The sequence below is a fragment of the Fukomys damarensis genome, unplaced genomic scaffold, assembly GCF_012274545.1.
Source record: "Fukomys damarensis isolate Sample0158 unplaced genomic scaffold, DMR_v1.0_HiC HiC_scaffold_14, whole genome shotgun sequence".
NCBI classification, from domain to species: Eukaryota; Metazoa; Chordata; class Mammalia; order Rodentia; family Bathyergidae; genus Fukomys; species Fukomys damarensis.
The window spans coordinates 17,106,159-17,121,403 of record NW_022900926.1 but is presented as its reverse complement, the minus strand read 5'-3'; the positions used below and the strand labels follow the sequence as shown (position 1 = coordinate 17,121,403).

Sequence of the window (15,245 nt, the reverse complement as noted above, 5' to 3'; positions counted from 1 at the left end):
GAGAGAGGGAGGGAGGGAGGGACAGAGAGAGAGGAAGGGAGGGAGATATTCCTCCACGGATGACCTCAGAAGCGCTATAAGATAAATCATTAAAAATGCAGCGCATGCCTGCTCCCTTCCATGGTGGATGTAGCGAGGTTAGTGAAAGCAAAATGATCACTTAAGATCAATTTAAGAAACCTGGCTTCACACAAATAGGAATGAGTAGGTGGATTTGTCCAAACCACGCTATTTACATCTTCTAAACCCTATCATTGTGAGCAATGGCTAAAATTTCTTGCCTGTCTCAAGTCTTTTCCTTCCTCCCCAGACACATTATGAGGCTGCTGTAAAGAACAGCAGATTAGGAATAAGGAGAGAAAGAGCCATCATTTTTGAGGTCTTACAAATTTGACAACTGAGTTTAAACCACACAATTTTAGTTTCAGTATCTACAAATGGATAAATGGTTTAGGGGAGGCAGAGCCAATAAGACTTATATCACACCCTGAAAACACTTTCTAACAGCTTGCAACATGGGTCTTATCTCCTCGTGTTAGGTGTGTGCATTAAGTTAGATCCTTTATTTAGCAATTTCTAACAGCCCCTTGAGTTCTTTGAGCTAATGAATATTCCATAAACAAGGAAATAAATGCTAAAATAGGTTCTGACACAGCCCCAGACCAACATAGAGTAGGAGGAATGAGATTTACCCTCCTGCCTGAAAACTATAAAGGTAGAAAACGCACAAAACAATGGTTCTTGAGACAGCTGGTCACCTGGGGACAAAAGATGGTGATTCCTGGACGAAGAGAAGCGAGTTCAATGAGTCCTGCCATTGCTCCAGCTCACTGCCGGAGAAAGTTTGAAGCCACGGCACAGAAAGAGGACACTTAAGCAGAAACCTCTCTGGGCACGGAAAGCATGGAGCTAAATGTTCAGGGAGCACAAAGGAGTTAAAGACCACAACGCAGGAATGGGGACTCCAGCACTCCACAGAGAACATTGAAGATCTGTAGACAAAGGATGCAGTTGACAATGGATCAGTATGTGCATGTGGGAGAACCGTGGGCAGAAGAACTGTCTGAGAGTATTAGAAGGCACAGTGACTGGAGTTCAGAGAGCCAACATTGTTGGTGCCTATTTCCAGCATCAAGGGCAGAAAAAAAATTGCAAGGCCTTGGTGGCAGTACTCAGAAGGTCTTTCCTTGATAGTGGGGAAAAAGTGACCCGAGACTAAATGCTGCCCCAATGCTACTAACAAAGTTTAAAAGCAAGGGCTTGCGGGTGCAAAGTGTTTCAAAGTACCTTAACCATGCCCCATAAAATACTTAATCTTTTTAGGAATACAAAAGTTCCTAGTATTCTACAAGGAAAAATTCTCGTATCCAATCCAAAGTTAGCAAGTTCACAAAGAGGCAGGAAAACATGATCCGTATAAAGAAGAAAAAAATAATCGATTTTAACTGTCCCAGAAATGACACAAATGACAGAATTACTAACAGAAAAGGATAATAACATTATTTTGATGGCATTTCATGTGTTTAAGAAACCAGAATAAATAATGAGTAAGTTACGCAGTGCAATATGGAAGATATAAAAAGGTCCTAGGTTGAACATTTAGAGAGGAAAAGTCTGAGACAAAAAATAATCTCACCATCTGTGATTAAAAAATACACACACACACACATATGGTATGAATGGCAAGTTATACACTGCAGAAGAGAAGATTGGTGAACCTCAAGACGTAACAGAAGAAACCGACCTTGCTGAAGCAGACAGGATGCCTTGAGCTACTCAAACTCCACGCTCCCAACAAGTGTGCCTGCGGCAGTGGAGAGCGGGTCTGAAGGTGACCTTCAATTAAACTTTGTCCCCAGTGAGGATGAGAAAGGTGATGAGACTTGTAAGAGGCAGCACTCATGGGAAGTCACTGGGGTGCTGCCTTAGGGAGGGATCAACATGATTTTGGGGGCTCCCCACTAGTTCCTGAGACAGTGAGTTGTTATAAAAGAGAGAGCCTGACCCACCGAACTCCCTTGCCTCCTGTCTCTTCCTGCCACATACATTGTCACTGCGATGGTATCTGTCATGGTGTAAGAGCCTGGGAAGTCCTTGCCAGAGTCAGTGCCACAGTGTTTAGACTTCCAGCCTCCAAAAAAACCCCCTTCTTTATAAAGTATCTAGCCTTGGGCATTTTGTAATAATGATGCAAAACAGACTAACACAGTATCTGGAAATTCAATGAGGCCAATTTTCCTCAAACTAAAATTCACTACACAGTTGAAGAGCAATTTAGCCCTCTAAAGAGAACATACTTATTTTCTGCTTAGTAGAGTTATGATTTTTTTTTACTTATTTCACTTTATTCTTTTTATTGATATAGACACTGTCCTAAGATCTGCTACTGCTACAGAGCCTTAAATGTGAACTAATACAACTCATAGCTTTTCTTTTTTCCAAAATTTGAGTTTATACATACATACTCAACACTCGCACATATACTTACACACAACCACACAGAGAGTAATAATTTTTAAAAATAGGCAAGCTATTTTGTTAATAATTCTAGGGCTTAATTACTTCAAGGACTAATATTCTCCATTTTTCTGATTAGTTTCTAACAGAAACATCTTCTGTTTCATATACCACTCTTAGTTTTTATTGTTAAATATTTTGGATTCTGGAAAATACTATCTACAATCAAGATTTCATTGCTACACATAAGTGGATGACTCACATGTTTAAATATTTTTCCTTAAATTTGCAACCCAGTGGAGTGGGAAATAATATGTTGTTAAATCATTCAAATAATTTACAAACCACAAAACTGGATGCCTCCTCATCAATTCAGGTATTTTCAAAATAAACCACGTAACAATAATAAACCTCTTCACAATCTTTTCTCCATCACACTAATTCACCTGGCAGGTCTAGGCTGGTTCCTGGGAACCTAATGCTAAATAAGACACAATCATCAAAAGTCTAGGGCACAGGGTCAGATAAATGAAAAATATTTTATATTTTATACATATTGGAGGTCAAATGTAGAGAAAGCTTGAGGGGAACAGAAGCCAGAAGATCAGTGAGTGGACTGGAGCGAAGGATGAGCGAAAGCAGGAAGAAAATCTTCATGATAGGGGTGACCTTTACATCTCAAAGTAAGTGCGCAAGTTCATCTAATACAGAAATTAGAAAATGACACTAGCAGCAGATGCAATAGCAACTGCAAATGTACATTCTGGGAACAAATAAACATGGTTACTGCTTTAGTACAACTGTTGTGAGGAGTAATAGTGAGAGGAGAGAAAGACAGCAAGAATCAAAAAGTGTCCTGATAATGAAGTAACTCATTGTAAGACAAGGACTTTACTTTATCGTAAAGCACTAAAGTTGTATGTGTCGAGGTGGCAAGATGAGGACAGAGGGGTGATTCTGAGGCTCTAGCTTGGATGACTATAGAAATGAGGGGGGCTGTGAGGGAAAGAGGGAGGCAAGAATAGGTCTTGAAATATGATGTGGGACACATTAAATCTGAAGTTTACTGGGACTGGGGATTTAGCTCAGTGGTTCTGGCTCCTGCCTTGCAAGTGCAAAAGCCTGAGTTCAATCCCCGGTACCCCCCAAAAATTTGAAGTTTACTTGGGCTATTTAAACTGGGGTATCTAGTAGAGTCACTTAACAGCCACGACACATTCTGAGAAACACATTGTCACATGACTTCCTCCTTGTGCAAGCATCACTGTGCAACAACATTATCTTATCGACAACCCTTCCTCACCTATGTGGTGCTCTGTTGGCCAAAATGTCATTACATAGTGCGTGGCTCTAAACAACAGTTGGAAGCTCAGAAATAGGGGACTAGAGCTTGCACTAGAAGACAGTAGCTGAAGAAATCAGAGCAGAAAAACATTTATCCCCTGCAAATTACGTACAGGGAGAAGGGATGGGAAGAAGGCTGTCTTAGTTCACTTTATGCTACTGAAACAGAATGTCACATACTGGGTAATTTATAATGAGTGGCTCACAAGTCTGGAGACGGGGAGATCTAAGAGCAAGGCACTGACATCTGGTGAAGGCCTTTTTTCTGTGTCATTCTGTAGTGTAAGGCACAGAGACTCAAAGAGGGACAGAAAGGGAGAAGACGAAGCCAAATTCATCCTTTTATAAGGAACTCGCTTCCACAATAATGGCATCAATCCATTCATGATGGCAGAGCCCTCATGACCTGAGCACTTCCCTTTGGGCCCCATTTCCCAACACATTCACATCACAGCAAAGCCCTATGACAGAACTCTGTCCTGCAAACATTTAGTGGGATGACAGAGGGACAGAAACCATGATGGAAGTGGAGAAGGAAGATGAGACAGGTGGTAGAAAAGCGAGGGGAGAATGAATGGAATCAAGAAAGCCAACAGAGACTATATTAAGGAGGAGAAAGTTGGAATGCAACAGAAAACTGCTGTTTAATGAGACAGGAAGTATCCACTGGAAATGCCAATTAAATGATCACTGATTCCTCTTATAGGAATAAGTGCAGGTAACTGAAATGTTAAAACCATACTTCTTTAAGATAGAAGGTAAAGGCCAGGCATGGTGGTGCACGCCTATAATCCCAGCACTCTGGAGGCTGAGGCAGGAGGATCCCTGTGAGTTCGAGACCAGCCTGGGCTACAAAGTGAGTTCCAGGTCAGTCTCAACTACATAGTGAGACCCTGTCTCAAAAACAAAAAAACAAGCAAACAACAAAAAAAAACAAAGACAGAAGGTAAAGAAACCAACATCAATAACACAGATCAATCTTTAAGAATTTCAGTAATGGGACCTCCAGTCAACAGATTGTATTAATAATTATGATTCTAGCAAGTTATGGAGTACTATCTGTCAGGCACTGCACTAAGCACTTTACATATGTGATCTTCAATTCTAGAAAATGTAGAACTCCAAAATAGTCATTCTCTAATCCCAAATTCCCAACCCACTGCAAATCTTCTGAACAAAATATTGAACTTGATTACCTGTACTTTAAGAGTTGTATCTTCCTCTCTTTTGTCCCATCGAATAAAGTTTCAGCAACACAGCCAAAACTCAGTATCCCCTTAAATTTCTTGAAAATACACTGAGTTCATGGCATCTGTGACTTTGTATTAGAGATGACAGAAAAGTCTTTTTTAATGCTATCCTGGTCTATATATGATTGAAAGCTCACTGGAAAGACAGGAGGCATGTGGATGGAAATTTGTAAATGTGATGACCAATTAAGTACCGCTCCATTTATAAGACTAATATATGAATGTAGTAAAGTGAGTCCGCTATTAGCAGATGCTACTAGCAGAAATAAAAATCTACATAGCTTGTAGAAGTTAAATAAGAGCAAGAAAATTCTGTCAGGCAGAAACAAGACTTGAAGTGCCTAAGCAAAGGAATGATTACACAGCTCATGAGAGATGGGGGTTCACAGCCAACGACTTATTACACAAAATCTTCAACTCTACTGTTCTTTCCCCCAAATCCAGCCCATTTTTAGCGTATCGTTTTTCCTTTCTTACATCTCCTTAATTCATCTCTTTATATCTCACTTGTGCGAGCCTCAAAAATCATATCCTATTTCAACTCTGACAACCTCCTCGCCCCTTCAGCTCCTCTCTGGATCTTCAGTCTTACCTCTGGAGGTTCCTTCCACCCACCTGGTCCTATTGCATTATCACCTCATCCCGTGTTCTACTCAGGGTTCCCAGAATTCTGCGTATTAAGACACTGAGCTCCTCTTCACCACCCGATGCCATCTCCTACCTCCTGCACCTGCGCTCTCTCACAAATTCTCTGCCATTTTCCCCATTACATATTTTCTCTAAGACCTCCTTCAGCCATCTCTCTCCTCCAACCGTCCCCTGGAAGTCACTCTGTGCTCAAAGCTCTTAATCACTCTTTACTGCTCAGGAACCATTAATCCTGCACAGAGGCAAATAAATAAATAAAGAAATAAATGAATATTGGCCTTAGATTGTTTAAATACAAAGACACTCTGGGCGTATATAAATTTTTACTTAAGTTCCCTATAAAAAATATTTGTAACTGCTTCAGGAAAGAGGAGGATAGAGAGGGGTAAGGAAAAGAAGGCAGAGGAAGACGAAAAGTTGAGGAGGAGGAGCAGGAGGGAAGAGAACGAGAGTGAAAAAGAGAAGAAAGGAAGGGGGGACGAGGGGAATAAATGGATGAGTGGGAGATGAACCACAGCTCCTTGAGGGCAGGGCCCGTCCTGCTTCAACATTGGTTAAACACTAGCCAGGGGGACAGGGATTTAGCTCGGTGTTGCTGCTGCCTGCCTTTAAAGTGCAAGGCTGGAGATTCAGCTCAGTGGTTCCGCTGCCCGCCTTGCAAGGGCAAGGCCCAAGTTTGGTCCCAGGTACAAAACAAACAGACGAACGGCACCAGCCAGGGCATGTGAAAACTTAAGAACAAGCCAAAGCAAGCCGACCCGTGTGTCCTTCAAGCTATCCTTTGACTCTAGATCTAAAAATGAAACACAAACCCTGGCTGTGGGGACTTCAATTTCTTCTAAAATGCAGAGATTTGGTCTACATATTTTAGTAGTGTCTTTAGAAAAAATCGGTAAAAACCTGCCTGAAAACTCTAGCCAAAATACTATGTCTTGGGTTTAAGATATTCTAACCAAAGTTATACAAGATAACACTGTTGGACTTAGTGTCTGTTCTCTCACTGATTTCACTTCTCCTGGACACTGAACTTTTGACCATTTGGAGATGAGTAGCAGTCACCATTTAGTGACAATTACAGGCCCAAATCTAAATTACTTCACTTCTAATCAGCATTAGCTTGTCACCACTAATTTAATAAACAGGAAGCATCTACGCATCTTTTGCATTATGCTGGATAGGACATATATAGAGGTGAATACAGCATTACCAATAAACACCAGATACCCCAAGTTCACCCTCTGAGATGCAGTGAACGATAACACAATTTTAAGAGTAAAGAAATTTACAAAGCAATACAGGAGGGACACAGCTACCAATCTAGTAACTTATTAATTATTTCATTGATGCTACCATTTTTGAGAAGGGAAAACTGAGGCAGGACAACTAAAAGGACTTGTGAGAGTGGCACACAGCTAGCTTCAAGCCCAGCTTCGAGCGTTCTGTCTAAAACACAAGCTGGCCAGGGATTTAGCTCAGTGGTTCCAGCGCCTGCCTCTCAAGCACAATCAATCCCCGGTCCCAAAAAATAAATTTAAAAAACACAAGCTGCCTACCAGAGACAAGGAAGCAGGCATGTTCAGGTGCAAAGGGGATTAGAAATCATTACTGCTACAAAGTTTCTTAAAATGTTCACTTAGGATAAATTCACATTTCATAGGTGTGCCTATAATTTTCTATTTGTAAAAGCTTTAAAAACGCAGTCCCTTGAGAAATGCCTGAGGTCTAAAGTCATTTAAGAGATCTGTAGGGGGGAAAAATCATATTTAAAGCAGTACACCCTTATGAATTTTTCTGAAGAAAATGGTTAGGAGCTTTTCATGAATTCTAAACAGGTCTATGAATCTTTCTTTCAAAAATGCTAAAAATCGCCAATCGAGTTTTGTTAGGCTTTGTTAATGTGTCTCAAAAGAAGAAATACTCATGTGAAACTCAGCATCCTACACAAGGAAATGCACTTCATATGTAATAGGGAAGATTAATATAGTCTATTAATAATGTAATAACTTGAAAATGAAACACTGAAGTGACCCTTACCCAGGTTTCTAATAAGTACTCAGGATGTTAACAGTGAAAGGATCATTTAGAAAGCTAATTTCCTTTTCATCATGCCTGCTAAGTGTTTACTTTAATTCACATCCTGTGTGACCCTATGGGAAATTTTTTAACTAATACTGGGGAAAATCCCAGAGGGTTACACAGGATGTGAACCAGGCCTGAATACCTTCAGCTTCAAAAATAAAATTAAATAGGTGAATTTCACTTTCTGTTTGTCAGAAGTTCCACTTTTCGACTCCCAAAGTTTCGATTCATCGTCTATCACTCTTTCTGAGATAGTGATTGAGCAGAATCCCAATACGCTGGCTGTCTTCTTAAGGTCGTGTTTCTCTAGGTTGTACAGCAAAACCTTCCTGGCAGAAGATGCAAATGAGTGCTGTCTCTCAGCCCGGCGAGGCGGGAGATCCGCTGGCTCCCAGGACTCCTGCATACCTGCGGTGTGCGCTGCTCAGCTGCTTTTCCATTTCCTGTGGGGAACACACATCAGACCACTTCCCCTACAGAAAGAAGAAAGCAGCCCAGTTTAATTGCTGATGGAAACACTGTCATACTTTCCACTGGCCAGGCTTGAAACCATTACTGATCTAACCTTCATTAATTTTTCCACAACAATTTGCAGAAATGTCAGGAAGCAGCTGTAGGAAGACTGATTAATTGTTCTTATCACCACTACCTCACCAGACTCAACAGACATTCACATTCTCTCTCTCTCATATATGCATAAATACATGTTTCAGTTCAAAGATAAAATCTGGAATTTGTCTGTATTCTTTGGTATGTACAGTAAGTGGTATACCTTACTCTGAAAAATCTATATCTATATTTTTTTTTGTCTCCCAATAGCCCAAACCTTTTCGGATCTGGAGGAGACCCCACGAAGTTTGGGACAGCATCCATAAAGGAAAAGATTGCTTCCTGCCGATTACTCAGTTAGATCTGTTCAAACAGACGTTAAAAAATTCAAGCCTTATAGCAACACTGCATTTATTAGTCAATCACAGGAGCTAAAATTTACTTCCAAAATGTGAATAAGAAAATCAAATGCACTTTTTTTTTTTTCACTTTCTCTTCTCGTGCATCATTTTGGTTTGAGCTGCACCATCTGTCTTGCCCTATCCAATGTGCTGTGCAGGCCTGGCAAAAACAAGTGGAACAGTTCACCTCATAACCCCACCTGCGCCACCACTGAGCACCTGGAACTGCTACAGGACGACAGAGTCTGGCCACCTGGCGGGGAGCGGGTTACTGCAAGCCTGGCCTCAGCCAGCACTCAAGACTTGCACTTTTAACTAGCTGGCAAAATGACTAGTGTTCAAGAAGAAAAACAATAAAACTTAAAAAAAACAAAAAACCAAAGAATTCAGATATAAAATTTCAAAGTGTATTCGCTTGCCAACATTACTGATGAGAAGGCTTCAAAAGCAAAGATCAAGGCCCTGTCACATCCTTGCAACAGAGACAGTCAGTCCAAATCTGGCATTTTGCAGTAGTACTCAACTTTTGGGGGAAAGTACATGCTTTTTCTTCCCTTATATTACCTGAATACATATAGCAAGGAGTTAAAGCTGAACAGATGTTAAACCGAATGACCTAGCACCTTCAGGGGCAGATATGAGAGACTGGAAAGAGTTCCTGTTAGGACTACACAAAAAAATGTCATCAAAATTCAAAAGTTCACTACAGATGTGTACATTCTCCAAACGAGAAAAGAGAAAAAAGAGATTGGACAACAGTGGTGTATGGCATTAAGTAATAACCAAACTCGCAGGGTTCTTGGCAAGATCATGGGCTCAGGAGCTGCAGTATCTGCCTTCAGCCTAGCTCTGACACACAGCAAACACATCGCCAACACCAGGAAAGTCACCTAACCTCTCTGGGCCTCATTTTTCTTACATGTAAAATGGGAACAAAGTGTCATAATCATTAAGGGAATTATACAGTGCTTACAAATGGCAGGAGGAAGGGAACTATAAATGTTGGCTATTAATTCTGTATTTTTCATTGGTATTCGGGTATATTGCTAGTCGAAACCTAAGAAGGAGATCACGTGCCAACAATTCCTAAATTAATTTAAAGCACACTGAATTGACAGGACAATTCTTAATAATGTGGTGCCACTGGGAGGGGTGGAAGCTTTAGGAGGAAGGCCTAGCGGAAGGAAGTTAAATCACTGAGTGAGTCCTTAATAGGAACAGTGGGACCCTGGCTCCTTCCTTTTCGTGCTTCACAGCACTACAAGGTGAGCAGCTCTGCTCTACTGTGTGCATCCCACCATGATGATCTGACCACCACGGGACCAAAAGCAAGAGAGCCAGCTAGCCATGAACTGAAACCCCTGAAACCATGAGCCAAACCATGAGCCTACTTTTATGTTGCTTATCTCAAGTATTTCATCGCAGAAATGGACAGCTGACTGACACACTGTTGACACCTCAGTTGTCACAGGACAGCATGAAGTTAGGGCCAGAACACTGGAGATGACCACGCCTCACCAGACCAGGGAAGTGGAACTGGGGGAAGTCACCATCGTCCAGGGAAGTGCAGACAAAGAAGCAGATCTCACCATCACGGAGCGCCTGCCTAGAAAGACAAAGGCATTCATCTCCTGACAACAAGATCAGGTCTGGGGCGCTGGGAGGCCACATTGTACAGGAAGAACACAGCTTTTAACTCCTCCTCCACCATGACCTCAAGTAACTGACATCCTTCATCTTCTGCAGTAAAATGTAGGATTACACCTACATCAGAGTTTCCTGGTTGTCTTGTGCTCTGACCCTCTTAACAGTCTCATAACCCTGTGAATTCCTTTGTAGAATAACATGTCAATCTTCATAAAACAAAATATATCAGGTTATAAGTTATAATGAAATAGTTATCTCAAAAAATTAAATTTGTGGACAGTAATAATGTATCTTTTTTAACAATTAGGAACAATGTATGGGAATCAATAAAAAAATCTATCATCCATCATCAGTTTCAGCAGTCAATACTCTAAAAACACTTTGAGATATTAGACACAAAAGGAAAGTGACACGAAACTACCTGTGATCTCAACTGGCAATAATGTCACAGATACCGTTAAAATTACTGTCATCTGTCACATACATTAATGATGAAGGGAACGCTGAAGTTCAATTAAAGATCAGGAAAAAAATTGTCATCTTTTTCCTCAACCAAATTCTCTGAATTCTGTCCACTTGTGGTTAAGATTTCCAGTCTAAGTAAATAATAAATCCCTTTATATTTCCAGTTGTCTAAAATTAGTGGCAGATTTGTGTCCCGCTGCTTCCAGAGAAAATATTCACAAAGAGAAATAAAATTATTCCCAACCACAGGAGAACTAGAGATTTACAGGATAAAAGTATTCTTTCCTTGCTCCCTTTCCAAGTGAAAAAGCATACACCTATTGACATGGAAATGAATTACTCAAACAGTACCACATCCTACCAGCCTAGGGCAAATTCATATTCAGGGACAATAACAAGAGCCACACCTCCAGCTCCAGCCCCACCTGCTCATCCGGGACCTCCAGTCACCTTGAGAAGCCCCAACCAAGGACACATTTCTAGGGCTTAGGCAAGGGAGATTTAGAGAGCACACAGGCAGTGTGAGAGCCTGTCACAACACCATCTGCATTCTTCCTTCCTGTGCCAGCTCCCTCTAGTGTCTCAGGAAGGAACCCCTCTGCGACCTCTACAGATGGTACCGGCAGTGAGAAAATGCTAATGCCCAGATGCCCCACAGCCAACAGCGCCCATACATCTGGCAAGAGGGCTTCTTACCTTGGGTCTCACCCTTTAGAAGCCCACACGCCACCAACACATGCCAAATAAACTTACTGAAAAATGCACAGCACCTCTGTCACTAGCATCCAAATGTCCTTTAACCCTAAACCCAGACTACAGTTCCCCAGGGGGCTTTTTGCCTAATATCTTTGCACCAATCAAAAATAACTTGCATGTGAATGCCCTGAAGGTGAGATAAGACACCATTTCCAAAGCAGAGAGGATTTAAGTAGTCTCAATGGTGAAGGTAAAGAAAACACATAATTCCTGATCATTGTTCTCAGAAAGCTTGAGAGCAAGGGACTCTTGCAACATAAAGTATGGTTGTGTCAAGCATTCCTCTTCTTGTTTCTCTTGGTGCTCTGAGCAGTGGTTCTAGAATTATCAATAAATTAATGCAGCATCTGTAACAACAGAACATGATACCCAAAGAATTTTTTGTAATTAAGCGGTTCTTTTTAGTCTTAAATTTGTAAAGATGCCAACAGCATAATGCACGGTGTTTTTCACAGCAACATCTAAATCAATATTTTACACTAAATCTATAAGTAGTTTTACTTCTATAAAAATAGTCGAGGACTTAAATTTTCCAAAAGTACATTAGAAATTATCAGACCTTTAAATAATTTTGGATTCTAAATGCTTTATTACAGATATGCTTGCCTTTTGATTTTAACATGTAATTTAGGATGTTGAATTTTACTTTTTGGTTTTGTTTTATGTCTGTGGTACTGGGGATTGAACCCAGGGCCTTCACACTAAGCTACATCCCCAGTCCTTATTAAAATTTTGAGACAGGGTCTCACTAAGATGCTAAACTGTCAGGCTGGCTCTAACATATAATCTTCCCTCTTCAACCTCCTGGAATGCTGCGATCACAGGTGTGCACCACCATACCTGGCTATAATTCAGAGTGCTTGCTTTAGAAAATTACTTTTAAAATAGTTTAATTTTTGAATTTTCCTACTTATTCTGTGTGTGTGTGTGTGTAATATATGTGTCTCACACACACACACACACACACACGTTTGATCCCTGGAACATATATTTTGCCATATTTTGTACATATATTCTGTACCAGTGATCAAACTCTCGGGACCTTGTACTTGGTGAGGCAGGTGGCAACACCACTGAGCTAAATCCCCAGCCCTCTAATTTATATTTTTTATGAAAATATGTTGATATTTTGCATGCTCTGTATACAATTACATTTTATTTAAAATAATTTAGGTTGTTGAGAATGACTGCAAGTCAAGACCATGGTATGTGTATATTCTTCTTTAAATTCAGAAACTTTAAAAACAGCCCCTCCAAAACTAAAGGTGAAAGAACATCTAAAAATTCTGCTGAGATTTTAAAGCTGCAAACAATGAAAGTAAACAAACTTGTCAAGCGTGGCCTATCAAAAACTCAGTAACAGGATACTTCAAATCCTTTATTTAATGAAGATTTAATTCCTGTTCAAAACAATGAAAAGGAAAGTTTCTTCTCAATTCTACAACTTTAACAGGTCAGATGAAATCCCTGGCAACTTCATGTTCTTTACAAATACAGATTTCATCATTGATGAAATTAAGAATAGTTTTGAGGCTTCCCTTGAACTCTTACCTTACAGACCCAAAACACATTGGCAGCCATGCCCTACTACCCCAGCTGTATGCTTTTGGGGGCCCAACCAAGCTTGGCTTCTGACCAGTTCTCCCCAAGGTTTCACTTCACAAGAGTGGTTCCATTCATGGTTTCTCCCACACACCTTGTAGTTGTGTAACGCATTGGCTCCAAGGGGCTAGGGGGGCAAGAGGTGTGCATTTCATTGTCCCCCTAGGAACCCTCCGTCCACTTCAGCAGACAGGACACCCAGCTGATTATCTGTGAGTGATGACACATCCTCGGAGTGAGGGAGGAAGGAGCAGCGCAGTCTGAGGGGGATACAATGCAGGTGTACAGACAGAATTTATGGACAGGAGCACTGCCTTGGGTTAGTGGCTCTTTCTTCTGTATTTTCCCCATCTCCAAGGTTCTTGGCTGTCACACGCTTCACCACCTCCACACCTCTTACGCATTTCCCTATCAGATTTCTTTAAATAAGTGTCTGGTAGGAGGGAGAATGACAACAGAGTCCAAAGGGAATGACCAAAGGAGGCCTCGGAAAGCACCCTTTCACATTTGTGCTTGTTATCTAGTCCTTCAACTTGAAGGGTTACTCTTGCACAAGTTCTTCTTATCAATTCACAGGAGTGCAGTGAACATTTTCAAAAGAGTTGCCCCCTGGAGTTCAGAGGAAGAATGTTTCTTGCATATCTAGATTAAGGCAGTAACTCTCACCATAATCCATATCAATTTTTGTTAAAGATAAGCATGGAATCCTGCGTTTCTTGTCCTAAACAGAGAAGTTTCAGAGACTTTGTGGATACAGACTGAAGTTAAGTTTTATACGTGTGTGTGTGTGTGTGTGTGTGTGTGTGTGTGTGTGTGTTCAAGTGCAAATGTGTGTGTTCAGGGGCTAAGTGATAAACATGGGATTGGTTGAGCTACTTGCCCAAATCCTGAAAGCAGTTCTGAGGTCCAGAGAAAGAACCTGGGTTTCCTTTCCAGGGGATTACTTCTTCCTCCCATCACAGTTGATGACTCACACTGTTGCCATGATATTGATATTATTCTAAGCAGAAGTTATTTATTAAGGTTTTGAAAATGCTAGAAAATAAAACTTAGAAATCATGGCATTATCAAGAACTATCCTATGTTACTTCATGTATTAATATTAAATGTACAAACTCGAGCATCTCTCCTTTTAGTAGATGGTATAGAAATTACACAGCATGTTTCCAAACTTAATTCCCTAAGGCACCTCAGAAAGGGTCTGAGTAATAATATTATCATGAGAAAAAGATCTGAAATGTGTTCTGCAGAAAATATTAACTAGTTGCATGTGTTCTGAAGAATAATTAACAGTGCCAACCTTAAAATGGAATTAATTTATTTTAATTTTGGTGTTTTGTCAGATTTCCAAAGTGCATCAAACATATGCATATAAAACAGGGTCACGTGCAACATAAAAATAATAAATGATTATTTTAAATATAAGTAATAAACATCTTCAAATAAATGATTAAATTGATCTTCATGTATTAGTTTCACTGTATCCTAAACAAAATCCTAAGAGAAAAGATCTTATAGCCTATGTGCTGTATATAATGGGATGCTTCTTCAAAAAACACAAGTGAAATTCATCTGATTTAGACATTGCCTTTAGTAGCTGAAATAATTAGTTCTATAAATGTATTATTATTTAATTCTTAGCTTAGAAAAAACTATCTACTATGTAATGCTTAAGTAGCATAAGAATAAAAGCTTATTCTTTTTCACCACATTTTTATTAGTGTATATTGGTTATATAGATTAATGAGTTTTCAATTTGGCAGATTTGTAAAGCACATAACATACTTTTTATGAAAAAATAAAACAAACTTTCATAAGAAAACACTTAAGAGAATAACCCAGTTTTAAACAGCTCCAGTTTTACTGTACCTAGAAGAAAAGGTGTTAAGTAACCAACTTATTTCACGTCTTGTTCCTGTCAGCTGACAAAGATTCACCAAACATACTTTAAAATACACGTATGGTTCTAGATAATTAAAAAAGGTTATATGCTTTTGACCTGTAAATGATCAAAGAGGATTTTGTAATGAATAACTTATCAAAATGA

General features: G+C 40.0%; 1 protein-coding gene across 3 annotated transcripts in view; it reads right to left on the bottom strand.

Moving 5' to 3' along the window:
• Hivep2 (HIVEP zinc finger 2) overlaps positions 1-15,245 on the bottom strand; it is an 87,233-nt gene that overhangs the window by 53,035 nt on the left and 18,953 nt on the right. The window contains exon 3 of one of the 3 annotated variants that reach the window (XM_033763254.1): positions 8,187-8,251. The exons of the other annotated variants lie outside the window; for them this stretch is intronic. The gene's annotated coding sequence lies outside the window, so the exon portion shown is untranslated. The remainder of the gene's footprint in view (positions 1-8,186; positions 8,252-15,245) is intronic. 3 annotated transcript variants of the gene reach the window in all.